We start from the raw sequence: 17,297 nt of genomic DNA on the forward strand, positions 1-17,297 counted from the left end.
GATCTTAACAATTCCTTATGCTTGCACAGCAAGCACTTTACCTACTGGGCCATCAGTGGCTGGGGAGCCCTCTTAGCAATTTTGAAGGCATAATAATATTCCATTGTGAGGCTGCTTCGTTTCTTCACCCATCAACGGGCCCTTCAGCTTGTGAATAGTTCTACTGAAGACAGAGGGCACATGTGAAAACGTTTGCATCCTCCTAGCACGTGATTGGACATGGCAAGTGGCAAGCATTCAGAGGAGGTCCCGGTGGGCACAGATGGACGAAACAGTGCTCAGTGGAAGGCAGTACTTGACTGGGTCCTAGACAGTGAGTGGACGGGGGCAAGGACTGGACAAGTTTCCTTCAGCTATTGTTTTATGGCTAGTTGCGTATGGACTGCATGTGCAGACAGGCAAGGGCGGAGGTGTCCAGTGTGACCAGTCGATCATCGCACCATTCAGGCCAAAGGCAAGAAGATGGAGCGGGCTGGGAAAGACTGGACTACAGGATGCAATGAGCAGGCGGCAGGAGAGGGCAAGGAGGCTGGGTATAAACTGTTTCCTGGGAGGATCCTATTTTTATTCATAACTGGTTTTTACCGAAGGGACCTGGAATCATCTATGCCATCCTCCCATGAGGTATTGTAAAAGCTCAACCAATCAGGGCCAGGAATGGGGAACACAAAACTGTAACCCCAGCATTCAGGGTGCTGAGGTGGGAGGGTCACAAATTTAAGGCTGACTAGGTTACTCAGTGATAGTTCATTTCAGAACAAAAGCCAAGAAAAGGGGCAAAAGCCAACAAAAATCCAGAAAATAAAACCCAAGATTTGGCACAGTATGTGTGTAATTCCAGCACTGGGGAATCGGAGGCAGAGGTTGCGTTGGATGGAAGCCTGGGCTACATAATGAGTTCAAAGCCAGGCTGAATTACAAATCAAGACCCTGTCTTTAAAACAAAAACAAAACCAAGAGGCCCCATGAATCAGGCACCAACTGTAGAAGCTAACTCGATTTGGGAACTAACCAGGCTAGCTTAAAGATAAACAACTATATTTTTATTTATTATAAAGGGAAAATTCACGAAACCATAATGAGAAGTCCAAGCTCAGCTGTGCAGCAAGAAACCAAAGAGGGAGCGCACCTGGGCCTTGCGCCCACCCCGCTTATTTTTTTTCTCAGAATCCCAGAAAGCCACACCCTAACTTGGTCCCACCTCTTAAAGATAATTGGTTAACAAGGCTTCCCTATCAGAGGACTTGACGTCAGTTCCCAGCACCGAGCAGACTGGCTCCCAACTGCCTGTAAACAGTCTAGCTCCTGGGAATTCTGATGCCTCAGGCCTCTCCAGACTCTTGCATTCATATGCACACACCCACACAGAGACATACACATATACTTAGTTAAAAAAATAAAAAATAAGCCGCGCGGTGGTGGTGGTGGTGCATGCCTTTATCCCAGCACTTGGGAGGCAGAGGTAGGTGGATCTCCATAAGTTCAAGACCAGCCTGGTCTACAAGAGCTAGTTCCAGGACAGGCTCCAAAGTTACAGAGAAACCCTGTATCGAAAAACAAACAAAAAAAAATAAAACAAAAAATTCAGAAAACAGCAACAAAATATGGAGCAAATCCAAGTATCTCAAACTCCAGATTTTTAGGGTCAACTCCAGTCTTTTAAGGTCAGGGGTAAAAGGTACTTGCTACCAAGTCTGAGGAGCTGAGTTCTGTCTCCTGGAGCTCCAAAATTTGTCCTCTGACCTCTACAAGTGCCATATGCAAACTCATGTACTCACACTCCCTCCCCAGGGGCGCACACAAAGTAAATAAAATGTAATAAAAAGTGTAATTTAAAACAAAAACCAAACCAAGCCAACCAACCAACCAAATAAACAACAACAACAACAACAACAACAACAACAACAAAAGCTGGTCGGTGGTGGCTCAAGCCTCTAATCCCAGCACTCTGGAGGCAGAGACAGGGAGATCTCTGTGAGTTTGAGGCCAGCCTGGTCTATAGAGCGAGTTCCAGGACATCCAGGGCTACACAGAGAAACCCTGTCTTGAAAAACCAAAAAAACCAAGCAAGCAAACAAGCAAGCAAACAACAACAAGAAAAGAACCCCAAGGGATTGGAGAGATGGCTCAACAGTCAAGAGCACTTGTTGCTCTTACACAGGACCAGGGTTCTGCTCCCACCTCCTACACGTGGTTCCCGATCATCTGTAACTCCAGTTCCACAGGATCCAGTGCTGCCTTCTAACCTCAGCAGGAACCAAGCAAGCACATGGTGCATAAGCTTACACGTGAGCAAAAACAGTCCTAAAAGAAAATAGTTCTTGGGGGCTGGAGAGATGGCTCAGTGGTTAAGAACACTGCCTGCTCTTCCAAAGGTCCTGAGTTCAGTTCCCAGCAACCACATGGTGGCTCACAACCATCTGTAATGGGGTCTGGTGCCCTCTTCTGGCCTACAGACAGAACATTGTATACATAATAAATAAATATTTAAAAAAAAGAAAATAGTTCTTAAAAAAAAGTTCCAAATCCCCCAAACAAAACTCTGGAGTCTTTTGATTATTACTGCTTGCAAACCAAGATGGGTTCAAATCTGGTCAATTCTCAGGGCATTTCTGAACCATCTTCAGGCAGAGATTGTATCTAGTGGTTCTTCTGGCAGTGTGTGAAATCCTCCATGTTTTACAGGCAACCCTGCTCCATCTAAGCCCCTAAGTATCAGGAAAGCTGGTCTGCAAAGCACCCCTCGGTTCCCTTCTCTATCCGGTCCTATAGTAGAGCCTGCCACTCAGAAAGCGCTCAATGGTCTACACTCCAGCTGAACTTTCTTGACCTCAGAAACTAAACAAGACCATCCTGCTTAGTTCATGGGTAGGAAAGCGTGGTGATTGTATTTGTTGAAAGAATAAATACGGTAGTTTTAAAAAGAAGTCTAATATACATTGTGGCAACCGACCGACAGTGGAGTTGACCACAGAACAACTTCTGTCTGGGGACCTAATCTCTCTCTTTTTTTCCCCTACCTTTCTCTTCCCTTCCTTACCTCTCCTCTCCCCTTCCTCCCCATTGCTACCTTCTCTCACGCCCCCTGCCCTCTGTGTCACTTCTCTTTCTGGGTGCTTATTGGTGGTGAGTGAGATCGAACATTTTGTCCAATCTTCACTCTACAAAGTGTGAAAGAGGGCTCTGCTACATACAGTTCTACACTTAAAACCTGCCAAGGAGAGACTCTCTGGTTCAGTACTTAACCAACAAATACAAACCCAAGGACAGGCATGGGGATTTGGGCCTTCAGTCCCAGCACTGGGAGGCAGAGGCAGGAGGACCTCAGTGAGTTAGAGGCCAACCAGATCTACAGAGTGAGTTCCAGATCACCCAGAGTGACATTGAAAACCCTGCTTCAAAAACCCCCTAACAACAACCCCTCCACCACAAATCCCTAGCAAGTACTCTGATTGGCTAGGCTAAGATCACATGAGCTAGTTTGAGGCCAATCAGTAGAGAAAGGAAAAGGTGTTAGAAGACTCCCAGGGGAGGTGTGGGGGGTTTACGATGATTGACAGCTCTCCCAGAGTCTTGTGATTGTGGTGGTGGTGGTGGGGCAGTTCACCAAAGCAAAGAGCCCCTGAACCATTAGAAGACCCAGAGGTTAGAGTCTTGGCAGCAGTAGCTGATGGGAAACCAAATGTCTGGAGTCCGGTGCATGAATTCTCCCCTCAGGATGAGGTTGGCCTGGGAGTCCCCGGACAGCCTGGAGGATCCCAAGACAAACAGAAAAGTTGGAAATGCTTGAGATCCTAGCTTGGTTTTTGAAATTTGCCCTCCTTCGAACAGAGAAACTGCTGTAAATTTCTCACCGCTGAATCAAGTCTGCACTCCGGGAAGTCACGTCGGGTTTCTGTTCAAGACACTGTTCAACCCTCAGGGTCTAACCCAGCTTGTCTTTGGAAGCTAGGTTTGTCCTTGAGGTGCTCTTGACTGTTCCTGTGACAGAAGCCATCTGTTCCTTCCTCTGTCTGTGCCCCTGTCATTTCCCCCTGCTTGAAATCCACTCCCTTATTCTCTTGGCCCCTTCCAACCCTACCCACCTTTGAAAGTGCTCCTCAAGTCCCTCGTGCTTCCTCTGTCTTCTAAAGTCACTCCCTCTGCCCTTTAGGCCCAGTGTATAACAGTAGAAAGAGGCCTGAAGACCAAAGCTCAAGCTCGCCACCAATTCTTTGTGTGACCTCGCTGGGAGTTATTTCCTTCCTCTGCAACTGCGTTTCCTCTTCTGGGCGACGAGGGAGGACTGGTTTGTTAGAAAGGGAAGCCCCCACCCCTTCTGCACCACCCCCACCCAGAACCTCTTGGCTTCCTCCCAACTAGGAGGCATACTGTCTGCCACATTCTAGGAGATTCTGTGATTCAGAAATGGAACTCTCCTCTTCGTCCCCTGCTAAATGAGAAGGCTGGAAGCCCGGGGCTTCAGTTGGTGGAGTTCTCTCTGCTTCTTCGGGCCTCGAAGCGAGTCCTTCCATTTCTGGAAGGTCTCCCCCTCCTCTGGCTTCCTTTCTATACTCCTTGCCTAGCAATGGTCAGAATAAGGCCTAGGGGGATGGAGGTTGCCTTGATCATTCAGGATAGCAAGGAAGTTCTCAGGGGGATTGAGTCTGGCTTGGAAGAAGGTCACAAGATCTGCTGGTCGCTGCTTATATGCCACACGGAGGAGAGGATTTGAACATCCGAGGTCTCTCTGGTTCAGCTTCACCCCAACTCTTGGTTATCTCCTATCTTCCTTTCCAGGTATAGTGTGAGGGGCCCAGTAAAGATGCTCTAACTAAATGTGACAGAGTAAAGTATTTACGAAAAACTCACTGTAAGGGTCTGTCTGCCCCTGTGGTTCCTGTGAAGCGGAAGCGAAGGACGTGAAGCGCTGCGAGGAATGCATCTCCCCCGACAGCAACCCTGCTTTATGGACAATATGGCCTCTGCTAGAGGGCTTTATCTCTTGGGGAAGAGCTTTCCCAGAATGCCCATAAATGGCTCAGAGCGGGACTCCAGCTCCTCTTCTAAAGTGTCACATTTGAGGACCATTAAAAAAACCTTTGGGAGGGTGCAGCAAGATGGCTCTGCGGGTAAGGGAGCTTGCCGGCAAGGCTGAGGACCCGAGTTCAGTCCCAGGACTCCACAGGGTGGGAGGAGAGACCTGACTCCCACACATTGTCCTCTGATTTCTACAAGGGGGTCACAGCACACAGACATCCTCCATCACACCCACCCACAGACATAAGTAAAAATGTAAAACAGCAACCAAATCCCAAGAAAACCAAAAACACCCCTGACAGGAACCTCGTCAATCATGGGTCTGCTAAGTGGTCAGATGGCTCCATCTCTCTTAGTAGGAAAGAAGAGGAAAGGCTGAACTGGAAGGTCGCATAGAGTCTATATCCAGCGCTCAGACAGATGTGGGCAATAGGCGGAGGAATGTAGCCAGGGGGTTTTCCCTGGCTCAGGCATTTCCCAAACTAGCCAGCGTGTCTTGAGGCCACAGGCAATCATCCAAGTGCCACCTTCCTGAACTGCTCCTGAAGGAAAACGAGTGCCTTTCGACTCTCTCTACTGCTTGACTCGCTAAGAGCCAGCACGCTGGCCAGGAGTCACTAGGATACTCTGGGTGTATACAGTGTTTTGAGAGAGGGTCTCACCCATAGTCCAGGCTTGGCTCCAACTTCCCACCAAACCGCCACCCTCAGCCTCCTGAGTGCTGGGATTCCAGGCTTGAGCTAACACACCCAGTCATCGTGCTTATTGGTTTTCTTTTTTCCATTTAGTGTGTGCATGTTTGTGTAAGTGGGGGTATATATATATATATGTACATGCGTGTGAGTGCACGGAGGCCGGGGGTCAACCTTGGCTATCATTCTTCACCTTGTGTTTTTAGACAAGGACCATCACTGGGACTTAGGGCTCACCAAATCAGCTAGAGCCCCCAAGGATCTACCTGTGCCCACCTCCCCAGAACTCAAATACAAGTTATATTTAACAAATGTCTATTTGAGTCTTTTGTCCACATGTATGCATGCACACTACATACCCTTGAAGATATTAAAGGGCTTCGGATCCCCTGGAGCTGGAGCTCCTGTGTGAGTCCCCAGCAAGGGCAGCAAGTGTTCTTAACCGCTGGCTCATCTCCCCAGCCCATCTTTCAACAGCAACCGAACAGGAGCTCTGAGGACTGGAACGCAGGGCCACCCTCTTTAGTGAGGAGCTATCCTCCAACCTCTGTATTTTTTTTTTAAGTAGGCTATGTTTCACCTCTGCCCAGAATAAATCAAAACACATGTATGCAGTTCAGAGAATATGGAGGTCCTGCAGTTTTCCCGTAGACTGGCTGGAAATTGTGTTCTAGGCCCACCGCTGCCCACATAGAAACCTTTCCCACCACACAGGTCAGGGGTTCATGGTGACCAAAAGAAACGTCAATGTAAAGCCAGGCATAATGGCATAGGCCTTTAATCCCAGCACTCTGGGAGGCAGAGGCAGGCGGATCTGTGTGAGTTCAAGTCCAGCCTGGTCTATGTAGTGAATTCCAGGACAGCCAGGGCTACACAGGGAGACCCTGTTTCAACTACCCTCCCCCAGAAAAAAAAAATCAATGTAGACTGTAGTACTAATATAAAATAAGTTTTATTATATCTATAAAAGAGAAACATTCTGTTTATACAAATTTTGGAAAACCATTAAAAATATAAAGAGAAAAACAAACATCACCTGTGATATATATGCTGTTAAAGTTTTGTCGTGTTTCTTCATAAAGTTTGTCATGTTTCTTTCCCCCATGTAGTGATACAAAATTACGTTTGCAACATGTTCCCAATACACTTATATTATGTATTCAGGAATATACTGCAAAAATAATTCTGTATCTTATTCCTACGATGCGCTGCTTCTTTCTTCCAGCCTGTGTCTATGTATTGATACAAAACTATTTATGCAAAATGTTCCCAATATAATTGCAGTACATATTAGGAACACATCGCAAAAACAGTTCAGTATCCATCACTGGTGGTGCCACATCTTGGAGGTAACTGTCTCTTTAGCCCATACGATTGATGCAGAACCATGAATGCAAAATGTCCCCAATATACTCATAGTACATATTAGGAACACATCGCAAAAACAGCTCAGCACCATGGCTGCCCTGTCTCCTTCCTCTATTGCTCAACCACAACCCCAGCCCCCAGTATCTTTGTTCAATGTTAAAACACAGCTCAGAGAAGACCATAATATTTTAGTGTCTTTCCTCTTAGCCTTATATCTGCATATTGATCCTATGCATGTAAAATGAAAATATAGAAAAAATATTTTGCATGTTTATCACTAAACATTTTATCAGGGTTTGTGGCATATCCTTATGACACAAAAAATATTTTCAGAAATATCAATTTCAGTTAAGGCAAGCCATCCCAATGTCTTAGAAAAACATTTTTATTTATGCAACCCTTTACTGTTAGTCAGTCAGTCATCCAGGAGAGTCTTAATTTTATTCTCAAAATTACTGAAGGGAAGGGAGGCCTATAATCACAGTGATGTAGTAGGCTGATGCAAATGAACTACAGATTCAAATTCTGCCTGGCCTACAGAGTGAGTTAAAGCCTTTGTGAGAGCAAATCAATGAGACCTCATCTCAAAAAGAAAGATATAGCCGGGTGGTGGTGGCGCACGCCTTTAATCCCAGCACTCGGGAGGCAGAGGCAGACGGATCTCTGTGAGTTCGAGACCAGCCTGGTCTACAAGAGCTAGTTTCAGGACAGGCTCCAAAACCACAGAGAAACCCTGTCTCGAAAAACCAAAAAAAAAAAAAAAAAAAAAAATAAAATAAACCTATAATTCCAGCACTTGGGAAGTGGAAATCAAGAGGACAAGGAGTTCAAGGTGAGCCTTGGCTATACAAGCTTGAGTCCAACCTGGGCTACATGAGATCTTGTCTCAAAGACAATTAAACAAATAAATAGTAATAGACACAATGGAAAGAGCATTTTTCAAAGTCTCTGCAACCTTCTGGTTCCTTTGGCTTGCATATTTCTTTGTGGCCATGGTATCCATGACTCCACATATTACAGTTGGCCTTGTGTTTCTAATGCTGGCAGCTGGTGTTTTTCTTGTTTGCTTAGGCAAACACTTGTTGTTTTAATATTCCAGCCTATATATAAAATCATACACCCTGCCTTGGCTTCAGTGGACTGAATAGAAACACAAATTAAAACTCCTAGGCAGAGCCAACTCCTCCCCTCCCCCACTCCGTGGCAAGCCCTCCCCTCCTCGCTTGGGGCCCACTTCCCTCCAGACCTCTCAGCTCCAGTCTAGGAAGACGAGTGGTTCCCAGACCTTTCAGTTATCAATCTGTCACAAGGGCACAGTGTATCTCGTGACACGATGATCCCCGAGACGCCTGAGATCCTTGCGTGGGGAACCTCAAATTTCTGTCTTTCCCGAGACCCCTAAAAACTTTTAGAGAGTTACATTTCACAATGCAGCAGCAACAACAAGAGCACACCCAAAACAAAGCAGCAACTAAGCAGTAAAGAAGGAAAAACAAACAAACAAGCAAAGCTTTGGGTGTACTTCTACCGTTAAACAAGTCTTTCTGTTTGGCAATGCCCCTCCAGTTCCTGCTCCTACTATCAGCCACTATAAACTGTGGGATTCGGTGGCCTTGGTTTTTAAAAACTTGTTATCTCAGGCATTTTTCTAAGTTTCTAGGTAGTTTTTACAATCTGCATTTGTAATGGCTAAAAGGGTCTATTGAGGCTGGCGCTAAATGATTCCCTGTGGTTAGCTCCTATTTGTCCTCTTAATTTGGTTGAATCTATAGACAGGAGCAAAGATTTAAAGTAAATTCACTTCACAGTTTTTAAGGCTGTGCGCATTGCCTTATGCATGGGGAGGTAACTTATAGTCATTACTTAATTCTGAGGTCAGTCTTGGGCTTCAGTTGGGAAGTGTCTAGCAGTTAGGCTCTTACTCGCCTTGGCACTAGGCCGCTTCCACTAGAACACACAAGTTGCCTCCTTTTTCTGTTGTAGTCACTGTGGTGTAGGTTTCTGATGATCAGGTAGGGACGTTACCTGGCACAGCAGGAAGTCTGGATGCTGAGGCCTCGGTACCTAGGCTCCCATACATCCCTCGTCTTCAGAATCCCCGGGTGTCTTATCTCAAAGTTGTTGCAAACGACGCATCTAGGAGAGCAGGTGGCAAAGTAGATGAGCAAAGGAAAAAGGGGCAAGTGCTGAGATAAGGATTGCAAAGATTTTGTTTCTAGGGCTCAAAAAGCTGGCTTTCTCGCTACAGAGAGGAGGTGGGGGAGGGGCAGCAAACGCCCAGCCAGGGCAAAGCCTCAGGAAATTCAGGCTGCAAAGCAAGCAGTATTCCCAGCCCCTGACTTGGGGCCAGGGCCCCCTCTTCGGTTTCCATCAATTGCTCAGATGATGTTTAAGGGGAGTGATCTAAGGCTGAGGGACCACAGGAAGTGGAAGTCTGTAGAAGCTCCTCCCTAATGACGCAGCTTAAGGTCCCCACTGGGCTCTAAGGCCTTTTGAACTTAAGGAGATCAATTGTGAAGCCAGGAAGGGAAGCAGATGGGTAAAATATTAGGACGGAGAGAGGGGATCCTAGCTAGGTGAACTAGATACTAATGGGTGGGCATAGTCAGGCCAGGCTGTGCTGAGCCAGGGAGATACATATTTGATATGACTGGTGTATACGTACTGTGTTTTGTTTAAGAGTTATACAATAAGTCTAAATAAAGATGAACATATAAACTTCTGGGATCATGAGATGTGCTTCTGGCCAATGGGAAAATAGATCTCTAGAAATGAATGTCAGCTTGATAGAGTCCCCAGCTCAGGTCCTTCTGTCTCCATCAATACACATTCATTGATCTTCCTCAACTATACTTTTTGAATCTATTTGTATTTTTCATGCTACATGGTCTCAAGGGAAAGCTGCCTGTCAATTCACTTCCTGAAGAATCATGTTTTCTCCAAGATTCGAGGAGCAAAGGCAGTCCCTTGTTGTTCTCGCTTCCTCGATGGACTGACAGAGTATGGTGTTTTAGAATACTCGGTAAAATAATGTGCACACCCGAGTCCTTCTTGGGCTTTTGTTTAATTGGATAGTTGCCCAAGTTAATGGAAATCAAAAGCAACATACAATTATTTAGTCTCCCAGCACTGGAGTATATCCAATGTTTTCCTGTTTAGGATTCTACTTTTGTCCTTGTCTGTGTGCACGCATAAATGCTTTACAGAGTTACACCTACTGCCTTTTGTCCTTGTCTGTGTGCACGCATAAATGCTTTACAGAGTTACACCTACTGCCTTTTGCTGTGGCCCTGGTTATTGACATCTAGTTTTTCCAAGTAACACTGACACACATCTGTTCAAATCAATTGACGCTCCCATCATGACTGACTCATTTGGTGGGAAAACAAGTTTACATGCCAACTGGAACAAATTTGGGGGGAGCCTAGGTTGGGGGTAAAAGCAGGAAGAATGAAATTGTGGGACCGGATCCTTTGACTTACAGATCGTAAAACACTTTCCAGGAACATTTTTAAAAGACGTATACTATTACACTAGTGATTGATTATATTTTAACCCCCTAGTTGGGGAGTTTTCAATAGCTAGTGTAGTAAAATGCATATAAATTACAGCATTTGAAAGATGATTGTACTTTCTTGAAACAGAAGTCTTCTGGGTCCACATCCCCAAGACTGTTGATGTAGTGTTCCCTTGTTGGGAAAAAAAAAAAAACAAACCAGTACTGCTAACTGAAGATGCCTTTGGAATTATTCCTGTTATGAAAATTGTTGCAAAATTATGTTCCATTCCAGTATATCATAATAACCTGAATGCCATGTCCTACTGCTTACAGAAATGTCGAAGTTTAGAGCTAGAGTCAGGCTCAGCCTTTTATAGTTTTAAGAGCCATGTCTGCCTAATAAACTTTATACAATGCCACGTGCACACAGCTTCCTCACTAACAAATAACATGTGTTGGGTAAAAAAAAAAGAGAGAGAGAAAACAATGGAGAGGTGTCTCTTTGAATGTGGTGATGGAGGATCAATTAATCAGCCGACTGTAAATTGAATCACTTTAGACAAGTCTCCCGCATTATGATCCGCATTTAGCAATGCTTGAAAAAAAACAATTGAAAAGAATACCTTCGGGAGTGGTTAAAGAGAATTTATAGTCCGGAACGAATTGCCATCTTCTTAATTGACATGGAAGTGTTTGGCTAAAACATTGCTTTATTCACATTTTTGCCCTTGGAAGAAAATCTAGGCTCTCCACAACTGAACAAATAAAGGTGTGAAGAACATTGCAAACCAGAAAAGGGCACCACGCAGCCAGGCGCGCTACGCAGATGAGCTCAGTTTTGGTATCCTTGGGCAAAGGACATCTTAGATTTTGGAAGGCAATGGCCCTAAATCGGATCATTTGCTCCCCTGCTCTCTGCCATTTTAAACCCCTAATCCGCCTGAATCTCACCTGAGTCCTGCGGGCACCCGCTGGAAGGAGCCGGATGACGCGGGCCAGATCCTTTTGGATGGAGCACCTTCAGTGCACCCCGGTGCTCTTCCTCTGGCGAAAGGGAAAAGCCTGTTGGACAGTAGAAATGGAGAAGGGAAGCTGGTGAGGGAGAGTAAGGAGTCTCAAAGTGCCCCTCCTCCAACCCAATGTGGCGGAACGCGGGAGTCTGAACCTGTTAGCCATGTGCCCTGGGGATTCCGAGACAGAGGGGCCCTGCCACTGGGCGGGGTGGGGTAGGAGCTGGGGGCGTGGCTTCAACAAATGGAGGGGGTTATGGGAACCGGGATTGGCTGAAGTCCCAAGAGCTCTTGGTGCTCCTGGGAGCCTGGGGGTCCTTGAGGGCCCAAAGGAACCTAAACCACCTCCCACACATTGCTCAAGCGCAAGGGAGTCTGGGAGAAAGCCATTCGGTGGCTAGAGCTAGACTCCTAGGCGCACAAGGCCTCCTCTAACTGTAAATTTTATGGGGCCCTGTACCCAGTCCCTGGGGAAGACCACTACAAGGTAGCTCATAGAGACCAGAAGGGTGTGTGTATGCGTATTTTATTATATATTTTTTAAGATGACAAAGCAGAGAGATTCCATTCCCACTACATTTTCCAATATGCCGGTGCTCTAGGTCATATAAAGTGATGTTCACAGGAAAAGTAAGGCCGTGCTCAGGTAATTCACACTCTTCTCCAGTTCCCAGGTGACTCTGAACCCCCTTTCTCATTGAGGGCTCAGAGGGCTCCTCAAGGGAGTGGAGGTGGCATGAGAGTGCCATGATCATTAGTCACAGCACAGAGTTGGGGGGGTGTCACAAAGGGACTTGGAATATACAGCTCTGATGCTGCTTGCTATTTTTCTCTGAGCTTCTAAGGGCGAGGGTGTCCTTGAGTCCCTGCGGTCAGGGTAGGTTTGTGTGGTGACTTTGGGTAATGGGGACAAAAGCGGTCTAGAAACACTCCGAGGCTTCCTGTTGGCCTCTGCTCCTCACTGTGCCACCTGAGGTTCACCACCAGCAAGGCCATGTGCCTTTAGGTATGGTTTTTTTTTGATGCCAGAGATCCACGGATGCTGCCCCTCCCCCCCCTCCAGCACAGCTGTGGGACCCTTAATCTTTCCTGACCTCTAACGTCCTTTCTACAGGGGGCTAAGCTCTATGGGTAGAAACTGCAGAGAGAAATAGGGATTGCTTCAAGTCACCCTTCCTGACCATCTTTGCACCCCTTCTTATTCCTTTTCGGGAAAGCCCTTCCCCGTTTTGTTGTTGAGGACTGAAGGCAGACTTTCTTCATTGCTGTCCTGGGGGTGGTATTCTACTAGGTTGTCGGGAAGTTCTTGCTTTCCAGTCGGTTCAGTTTTACCTGGGCAGGGAATGAGGTGCTAACAACAGTTTCTGTCACACCCAGTCACATAATCACAGAGGGGCAAGTGCTTCGCGGACAACAAACACAAACACAAAAGCTCTGGTCTGGAGCTGTTCTGGGGCCTGGCTCCCATTGGGGCCTATGCTGCAGGCGACAGACGGAAACTTACCTGGTGGGTGGATGTGCCCATGTGCAAGTCCCAGACTTACCCGGGCAGCGGAAACAATACTCCAGGGCACCAAACACTCACTGCAGTACTGTTCCCGCTGCTAGGGCACGACTGAGTGTGGTGGGCTGAGCGCAGGATACCTTGTCCCTCCTCCATGGGCATGGCCAGCTTGCTTGGCAGTCACCCCCTCCCAGGCCCTTGAACAGTGCAGAGTGGCCCTCACTAGACTAAGGGAAAAGATGGACCCCAAGCCCCTGCCCTCCCACCTACCTGCTTGGGGTTTTTAGGAGAACCCACACGGGGTCTGCTTTGCTGGCCCCCACCTTCTACTTTTCCCGCGAAGGGGTGGTGCAGCGCTTCATGTTTTGAACCTTTGCAATACTCCAAAACATGAATTGCTGCTGCATCCCTTCGGAGCCAACGAGGGTGGGGGTCGCACTGGGGTACCTGCGAATGAAGAAAGTCTCTGTGAGTAGAAGGAGCCCCTCCTTGCCCTGCTCCCTGGTGAAGATTAACTACAATGTATGCTGCTGAGGACCTATCACTCCAGGTTGATGGACTTTTCATAAGTTAGCACTTCTTAGAACTTTGCTTGTTTCAGGATCTGCTGGAGAGGTGAAGGGTAAGGCACACCCTCACCATGAATATTGGAAAAGTGTATTGGTGGATAATGGGGTGGGGGCTAACTCTTACCTCAGAAAGGAGATGAAAAGTAAGATTAAATAAATTGAGACAATTTGGTAACATCTGGATCACTCTTGCCAGCTCCAAAGTCTTGGTGAAAGTTCCTGCTGCCTTGTATAAGTCTCATTTATTGTCCCCAGTTTGGGGTCATTTATTGGAAATTGATGCAAGGAACTTTTGATTAAAAAAAAACCTGTGGGTAGCTCCTTTGGTTTTAACTCACGTCTAAACACCTTGTCATTAGTTGATTTTAAACATGAGAATGTTCTATAGATGAAACCCCTAGATGTTTTCATACATTGCAGGTTATTCAAACTTATTCACAAATACTTTACATTTGTCAATGTCACTTATCAAACCACAAATCAACTTTAAATACTTGATGTCAAATGGTTCCTTCTTGAGCAACTCCATAGAAACTCATGTCTTGAAATGGCCGGCACTGTGCACTCTCCCATTCTTGACTCTCAAAATGGACACATGAGCAGCAAGTTACATTCATTCATTTCCTTTTGTTTAAACAAAACATTCAAGAAAGCACACACAAAAAAATCCTTCGGTCCTTAGCCACAGGCCTAATAATTATAACAATAAAACTATACTGCCTTTGAAAGTAAAAATACATTCTGTATACATAAACAGAGGTTCAACCTCACCAAGCTTCCTGTATTTTCATTTAAAATTATGTCCATTATTCAAAACTAGTACAATGAATGCTCGGTCCTATTAACTAATTGATTAATTAAATATACAGAGTATGTAATTAAACTAAGTACAAAATGCCTAACACAACAGATTGTGATCCAGTGCTAACAAATGCACTAATAATAAAGCCATAAGGTCATGATAAATAAAGCCATTAATAATAATAGCTCTACTCCTTAAGTTGGAGTCTCTAAATTCCATCTTGTCTTGGCTATATCACAAATCATTTTTACACGGACATGGCAGAATAATGGAGAAAAAAACCGTTGATGGTCGCCCTTAAAAAGAGAGAGAGAGAAAAAAAACCTTTAGTAAAGGTACAATTATACTTTAAAGATACATAACTTTCTCCCAATTTAATTTTATGTACCCCTACAAATGTGAGTCATCACATAATAGATTAAAGCCAATCCTAATTTAACATTTCCTTAGTTGATTACTTTTTTAAAAAGTAAGTTCATTAGAAGTAACATCAGCGCCCTTCTAGATCATTTTGTTAACGAACACACCGAAACCAAATTCATCTATATTTTACCTCACCGATTTCTTTTCTTCCAGTAACACTACAACGACTTATATCCCTTAAAAGCTGTCTCACTCCCCTGGCTCACGTATTTCCCCTTGGGCTGAATTTTACTTACGAAAGGAGAACACAAAGAGGCGTCTGGTCACTTCTAGAGAGGGTCATTCGCTGAATAGAAAAGACAAAGAATCAATACTTTGGAGTTGCCCTGGCCCCACCCCCTTCAGGACTGCGACGTGTTTGGCCAAATGATTTAAGAGCCAAAGACTACGCCTCTTCCTCTCTTCGCAGTTGAGAACGTCTCGTCTTTTAACGTTGCAGATGCCTTGCGCCCCCACACCCAAAACGCACGGTGTACACGTCCTCCGCACCTTCGAGCCAAACTTTTCCAACGTCGAGTTTCATACTGGAAGAGCTAGGAAGAGCTAAACAACCTTAAAAAGTTTTAGTTAGGGAGAGACAATGTAAAGTAAATTTTACGTTTCTTTCCAGGACAGTCTTTACTGCTTACAGATGAGAGTCGCCTAAAGTCCATTTACAGTCTGTCAAAACCAGTCGCTCCCCACCCTGGCGAGGCTGACAGCCGGCCACCGCCCCTCACTCACTTTTCTCTCTCTGCTCTTCCCTGTTCACTCTTCTCAGACTATTTTCTGAGTTCTCGGGGCACACTCTGTCCTCTCCCCACACCGACCCCCCCAAACACACTTTCCACCCCCACCCTCCACTCAGCGCGACACAAAACTTTTTTTTTCAGAATTATCCCCGCATCTGTTACAGTCTGCAGTGACTAGCCTCATAGTTGGGGGGGGGGGGCGGGAAAGGTCAGCCTAAAAGTCCCCTCCCCCTCCTTTTTTTAGATCGCAAGTCACCTTTCACTCCACTCGAAAATGGCGCCGAAATCGTAGAACTTCTTAAATTTCACTGTAAGCTTTTTGCAATGGTTTCTGGGATTTTCCTGCGAAGCTGCTCCGCCAAGTCGAACTAGCGAACAAGCCAGAGACGCGGGACAGAGGAAGGAAAAGGAGGGTGGGGAGGTGGACAGACAGACCGACTGACGTCCGGACAGATGGAGAGCGAGAAAGGGCGGAGGACTGTGGCAGGGTTGAGGGGGGTAGAAGATCGGGCACAGGGTCTTGGGAGGGCGCGAGGTCACGGGGGTACGGGACGCGCTGAGCGACAGAGGGACCGAAAGTTGGGAGCCGGGAGTCGGGGTGCGGAGCTCACAGAGAGGCGTGGCGGAGGAGAACGGGAGCCAGGCTGGAGCAGGGCAGGAGCCGGGCTGGAGCAGAGCCGGAGCAGGGCCGGAGTCGGACTGGAGTCGGACTGGAGTCTGGCTGGAGTCGGGCTGGAGTCGGGCTGGAGCTGAGCGCACCCCAAGAGGCGAGCAGGAGCAGCCAGCGCCCAGTGGCTCGCCGCAGCCCTAGAAAAAGCCGGCCCGGGGGGTGTGGCCAGGCTCTGCTCCGCGCCCCTCCCAGCGATTCGCCCGCTCGGTTCCGAGGCCCGGGGGGCGGAAGGGGGGGGGCGGGTGAGGCCGTGCAGGCGCTCAGCGCCACAGCCTTGGCCTGCAGCCAGGAAGGGCTGGGGAAGGACGGGGGAGCCTGCAGTGGCCACGTCCAGAGCCTCATAGCCCCGGGTTCTGGAAGGAAAAAAAAAAGGAGAAAGGGGAAAGGGGGAAAAAGAGCAAAACCAAGGACACAAGGTAGCTCAGCTCCAGCTGAAAGACCCAGAACACAAATGCCACTCTGCTCTCACTAGTCCTCTGGGCTGCCAGCAGGGCACAGAGTGGCTAATCAAAACCTCTTGGGATTGTTTATCTTGGGGGGGGGCGTTCTGAAATGGGATGGGGGAAATAAGGGACCCTCAGACTGCAGGGGGGTGCTCAGGGTGTCCCAGATCTGTAGGTCTTCTGTGCTCTGACTACTCTTTCCAAACTCTCCCTCAGGTAGAGGACTCCCTTAGGTCCTGGCGGTCCACTTTGGGGATGGTGGGTGGGCATGACACCGAGGCAGGGAACAACAGTTTTTATGTATGTCCGGCCCAAGAAGGGAAGTCTTCATGACAAGTTTTGAGTCTTGACTGAGGAAAGAAAAGGAGTCTTTCTTCTGTATGGTCGATTTCCTTAGGGACGACGCTGTTTACTAGGGAGGTGAGAGAATGGTATTGAAGTTAATAGCAGGGTGTCCACATTCTGACAAGGTCTGTGCCAAAGCGAGAGAGATGAAGTGTAGCGATGGCCACGATTTTCAAATGATGTCGCCGACGACACACACACACACACACACACACACACACA

The 17,297-nt window shown here is 46.9% G+C and overlaps 1 long non-coding RNA gene across 1 annotated transcript; it reads right to left on the reverse strand.

The window, feature by feature from the left end:
* Positions 1–13,888: 13,888 nt before the first annotated feature.
* Positions 13,889–16,388, reverse strand: LOC101996050. The gene is made up of 3 exons (XR_258564.3): positions 15,874–16,388; positions 15,123–15,438; positions 13,889–14,759 (listed from the first exon to the last, which is right to left on the reverse strand). It is a non-coding gene; the product is annotated as an uncharacterized LOC101996050 (long non-coding RNA).
* Positions 16,389–17,297: the final 909 nt, after the last annotated feature.

The sequence above is a fragment of the Microtus ochrogaster genome, chromosome X (assembly GCF_000317375.1).
Source record: "Microtus ochrogaster isolate Prairie Vole_2 chromosome X, MicOch1.0, whole genome shotgun sequence".
NCBI classification, from domain to species: Eukaryota; Metazoa; Chordata; class Mammalia; order Rodentia; family Cricetidae; genus Microtus; species Microtus ochrogaster.